The sequence below is a fragment of the Cnephaeus nilssonii genome, assembly GCF_951640355.1.
Source record: "Cnephaeus nilssonii genome assembly, chromosome: 12".
NCBI classification, from domain to species: domain Eukaryota; kingdom Metazoa; phylum Chordata; class Mammalia; order Chiroptera; family Vespertilionidae; genus Cnephaeus; species Cnephaeus nilssonii.
In genome coordinates, this window is record NC_137083.1 from 36734825 (window position 1) to 36740824 (window position 6000).

A 6000-nucleotide genomic window follows, 5' to 3' on the forward strand; every position below is an offset into this window, starting at 1 on the left:
CTCCAAGGGCTCCCAGACTGTGAGAGGGCACAGGCCGGGCTGAGGGACCCAAGTGCACAAATTTCATGCACCAGGCCTCTAGTTTACATATATTAACCCATTTAATCTTCATGACAAAATGACCATCCAATGAGTCTGAAACTATTGATTATCTTTATTGTATAGAAGAGAAATCGAATCCCACAAAAGCTAAGACATTTGCTCAGAAGTGGTGCAGCTGGGATTCTAACTCAAGAAATCTGGTTATAACATTTGGCTTTAAGCATTTCAATAGCAAAGCACATAACCTGCACAATAGTAAAGGCTAGTAAAGTTTATAAAAGAGATAGAGTACCAACTGAACAGTGAAGGAAAGCTTCATGGAAGGGTAAATTTGATCTGAATTAACTTTGAATACAGAAGAAACTAAGTAGCAATAAGCAAAAAAATGGGGATCCGAAAGTTATGAGAAATAAAGAAAAGTCTGAGAATAATTCCACAATATCAGAGTCAAGTAGAAGCATGATAACATTCAATGAGATCAGCTGTATTTTTAAAAGCAACAGATTAACTCTAATTTTTAAATTTGAGAATTTTTTAAAAATCCAAAGTTTAGCTTCTTCTATTTTCACCCACCAATACTTGTTGACTCAATTCTTGACTATTATCAATTTATTCAGTTTAATTCCATCACAATTTATGTTCTGACTGGCAACTCTTAGGTACAATGAAAATAAAATTTTAAAAGTTATGGTTTCTGCATTCAAGGAAATTATAGTCTTCTACATTTTTAGACCATATAACGGTCACATTCACCATCTTCCTTTCAATTTTTGCATCTAACTGATTTTAAGACACTACTAAAAAGTTCAAAAGATCAGTTCAATAAGTATTTATTGAGCAACTCCTATCTCTCAGACATTGTGCCAGGATCTGGGACTGCAGAAGCTTGTTAGAGGAGAAGACACATAAGCAAATAATCACAGTATAGTGTGGTAAGCATAATGAAGCAGCAAGGTCCATGTGCTCAGGCATCAGTCAAGAGGGTATGCTGGAAGAGGTGAAGTAAGAACAGGTCCTATGGAAAAAAGTTCAAAAGCTAATTCAAGGCCCTAGACACTCTGGCTGAGTGGACAGAGTGTCGGCCTGTGGACTGAAGAGACCTGGGCACATTGCTTGGTTGCAGGCTCAATCCTCAGGAGGGGCCGTGCAGGAGCAGCCAATTGATGATGTTCCTCTCTCATGGATGTTTCTATCTCTCTATCCTTCTCCCTTCCTCCTTCTCTAAAAATAAATAAAAACGTATAAAAAAAAACCTATCACTGAGTGCTTCCTGAAAATCAGGTACTGTGCTAAGTGATGGTGGTACAATACTAAAAATGCAAATGTTATCTCTGTACTTGCCAAGCTTATAGACCAATAGAATGAAACCAATCCTGTGAGATTGCAAAAAGCTGGAGAATCCTATATAATAAAAGCCTAATATGCAAATTGATCAAACAGCAGAACCATCAGTGGAACGACCGGTTGCTATGATGCACTCTGACCACCAGGGGGCAGACGCTCAATGCAGGAGCTGCTCCCAGCCCGCAGGCCCCAGACCAGCCAAGGTGGGTGCCAGCAGGGGCCCTGCAGAGAGAGGCGACCGGCAGCAGGGTGATCTGGAGGGGGGAGCAAGGCCCGCCGGTGAGCAGACTGGTGCCACCACCTCCCCCTCAGCCTCCCCCCCCCAATCGCCCTGCCAGTTGCCTCCCTCTGCGGGAACCGACCAGTGGCGGCAGGGGCGGGACCGGTGAGCGGGCGGTGTCAAGCTGGCCAAGGTGGATGCTAGTGAAGGGCCCCCTGATTGCCCCACTAGTCGCCCCATGGATCAGCCCTGATCGCCGGCCAGGCCTAGGGACCCTACTTGTGCAGGAATTTCATGCACTGGGCCTCTAGTAAAGAAATAAAAGAAGAAAGAAAAAAGGAATGCAAGAAGAGAAGAGACACCACAGAAAGGGATTTTGGAACCAATAGAGTTTGTTAGACTTTTGAATCAGCAACTTCTAAAAATGGAGGCATTCTTGGAGTGAGAGCCAAATGAGAGGGAAAAGCAGGGATCAATTACAGCACTTGAATCCAGTAAGTTTTATAGTTTGAGAAAGGTCAAGCATCCAGATAGATCTGAAAAGAGCAAGAATTAGTACATGGAAAGCACAATGGATTAATGACTCAGGGGTATTAATTTTCTTTGAAAGTGACAGCTAGGTCTCCCACTTATGCCCTACCAAGTTAAAATAGATTTGTTGCTTGGTGCCCATGAAGAAAAATGTCAGTCTGCATGGATATGATGGTATATTTCACTTCACAATGTTGTCTGTGACTAAAAGCTATGCAAACTGAATCACATTTGTGTTGCTCTTATGTAATGCAGACCTATACTTCCTTGAATCTAATAAAAAAAAAGAACCATTTCTAGTAAGAATAATTTTCTGCTTCTTTCTTTCTAGTAAATTTATAAATCATGTAGACGTTTTTTACTGATACTTTGATAAGTATGCTTTGTTTTTTCAAGTGCAATAATAGACCCATTGTGGGATACTATGACTATAAGATATAGTTTGACATTTCTTGTCCAGATGACTTTTGAATCAGCAACTTCTAAAAGTTCAGGCTGTAAGGAGCCCCTTTGCTCCAAGTATATAGCAGTGACATTAAATATAAAATAAGTAAGCCAGACATATATAGCAAGAAGATCCAAAAAAGGAAAATATCTCCATAAATAAACACAAAACTACAATATCGGCTTGAATTATGAGTCTATTGAGCTATCAGTCATAAGACAGAAGAGATATGTGGGAAGTCCATTCCTTCTACAACAGAGAGTTAAAGTGCCCTATAGGAAACAGGAGAAATTAGTTAGTCTCAATGCATGACACAAAGATCTGGGGATAGAGGGCACTCCCAGGATATCTTCTGAAAGAAAGCTAAAAAAATACTGCCAGATCTGCCTAGACTTCTGGTTGATACAAAACTATGCACCTCAGTAGAAAAAAGACCACAGGTAGGTAAACATTCTCAACAGCAACCTAGCCAAAACTACCCAATGGCTCAGTATGCATTTGGGTATTATGGCATGACAGAGATTCAGCTTCTAGGATAGGTATGTAGGTAGGCCCATACATAGCCATTGGTTGTTACTCTAGACAAAATACAAAAAAAACAACAACCCACAAACAACCCTACAACTACCCGTGGATACTAAGTTGCAAACAAAATCAGGCAGAATGTAGAGGACTCAAAACTTTGAGAGGTACCCAACACAAGAAGGGTTCTCCTGTTAAAGCCCTTCCCTGCTGGAAGGAACTTCACAGAGCATCTTGGGAGGAAGCAAGACCTGCCGGCTATGGAACAGGCGGCCTAGTGCCAGGCAGAGTGAGGTAAGGGGAACCAGACAGACGGAAAATGGGGAGATAAAAGGGCTGGAAGCTGAGAACACTCGCATCCCCCATAACAACATTTTGGTGGGTTTTAAATTAACAATCAAAAAGTGAGATCAGTGTGTCAGTGTTGAGGATATAAAAAAATGTGTTAAAATTAGGAATATAGAGGAAAGTTTCTGAGTTAATCAGGAAAGTTCACGATAGGGAAAATAGTATTACATAGAAAAAAATAAAATGAAGTGGTTAAAAAATAAGAAAAAATAAAACACATTGGACGTGAACTTTAAAAAATATAGCAACTGACATAAAAATCCAACTGAAAGGTAATTGAATAGCAGAAATAAGACAACAGTAAATTAATATGTTGACGTAAGATGCAGGAAAAATAAACGAGGCAAAGGAAATTTTTAAATAATAGATACCCTACACGGTTAAAGGATCCAACCCATGAGAAGTAGCTATTCCCAAAATCAGGTCAGAACATTTAACAACTGTTGTTCACGCCCCACTCAGCTCCAGTATGAGAGGACAGGCAACCTATAGAAATCTGAAATAACCATCCTCCGGCCAAGGAACCCAGTTTTCATCCTCATTTACCAGGTCAGCCTGTCACATTGTTCTATCCTAAAAGCAGAGCAAATGCAGGTCACAATGTTTTCTCAGTCCTCCCAGCTAATGAATACTCGAGACAATTCAGGGCTTTACCACCAAGAAATGTAGCTCTCTCTCCCCCACCACCAAGTAAGAAGGATGAGTACTAGGTAACCAACCTGAGTCTGGCCAAATGTGACTCACCCTCCAGCATCCAACCCACGGAGCACACCCGCGGTGGAATCCCAAGATATCCCTGCCTTACCCTTGGAACACTTCCAGCACTTAATCCAGGAGCACTGCATGTTGAAAAGAAAACTGAAACAAAGCCAGACCCAACTCTGCACTTACTTTGGTTGGTCATCGTGAAACAGAAATGTGGGGTTTGGAGTCCGAGTTCGAGAAATCCAAGAATGAAGTCTCTGGCAAAAACAGTCAGCGGAACCGAAGTTTATCGGGAGAAGCCAGTCCTGGGACAGGTGCAGCGAGGGTTCCAGGAGCAGGCCGGGGTCCAGAGCTTCCTGTCCATGGTTCAGTGGGATGCTCAAGTCTAGTGGTCCATGTGGAGAGTCCCATAATCCACCTGGGCCCCGGGGAGGGGCTCCCCCCGCCGCAGGGGTTTACGTCAGGAACCCAATTACACGCTGCGGAGAAGAGAGGGAGAGCGCACGAGAAAGGGCGTGCACGCCTTTCAATATAGGGGTGGAGACAGCCTGACTAATTCCTGATTGGTCTTTTCAAAGAATTTTGCCTTAGCAACATCCTTGGGATTGGTTTATATGCCTTGCTACCTTGTGATTGGTTGTCTGCAAGCTGATAGCACTATCACACATGTTTAAGTTCACGCCTCTCACGTGCCCTTCCTTCTCCACCCAGCCGGGGTGCCTTAGTAACTCCACCTGGCTGGGTTCCTCCTCCCATGGTCCCACCCCATCTACCTAGCTTCTTTCTGTCTCCTAAATAGTGTCAGCACAGCAGTCTACAACTAAGGTCCTAAATGCCATGTTGCACTAATTTAGACAAGAATCCCAGTTTTTACTTTTACTCCATGGTGAAATTGGTTGCTATTGTATTTTATGGAGAAAAAAAAAAGATTTTTAAAGTTTCACACATAGAAGCAAAAATACTTAACTGGTTTACACGTTCAAAAGTTAATAGAAATGGCATAATAATAATAATATTAATAATAATAATAAAAAAAGACAGATTAACAGGGGCAAATCTAGTTTACCAGTAATTTGTATATAGGGTTTTGGATGAAATAAACTAAACCTGACAAGCTCAGGGGAGGCCTGCATGGTGACTTTACAAACTCAGAGACCTAAAGTAACCACATAGGATGGTCTGAAATTAAAACTTTCTAACTACAAGTGGTCGTGGCAGTTAGTCATCTTCTAAGCTAGTATTTTCCCTAACAAAGGTCAATCTTTACCTTAACTGAGGGTGTCGTCTATTTTTGCATCTACAATAACATACCTGATAATATACCTTTGGGATATCAAAGTTATTTCCTTTTCTCTAGAACCCTCAAAGGACAGCCACCACACCACAGCAGAGACCACAAATAACCCTCATTGTTATTACCATGTTAATTTTAACTGTTAACTGTGCTATACCCACCTATGTAAAAGAAGTATGTGTCCATTTGTTTTACTTTTTATCCAGGCCCAGAGATTCCCCCACTTTGTTTTCTTACCCCTCTATGATCTACCACCCATTAATTTCACATAACCCCTTTACACCTCCTCCTTTGAGTGTAATGTATCAAATAAGGTGCAATGCTGCCATTTTCTGGAGCAGTTTCTCAATCCATTGAGATGTTGCTTCCTGGCGATTGTCGTCGGTTTGGCTCAAGTAAAGTTCTTACAGATTTGAGCATTTCTTATGATGACAGGGTGTTCCACAAAAATATTAGCCCAACAGGCAGTCAGGCAATTGAGGTTTATATGCCATCCTGAGCTAAGGAGAAGAGAGTATGGGTCTGGGATTTCAAAAGGGAGGAAAACAA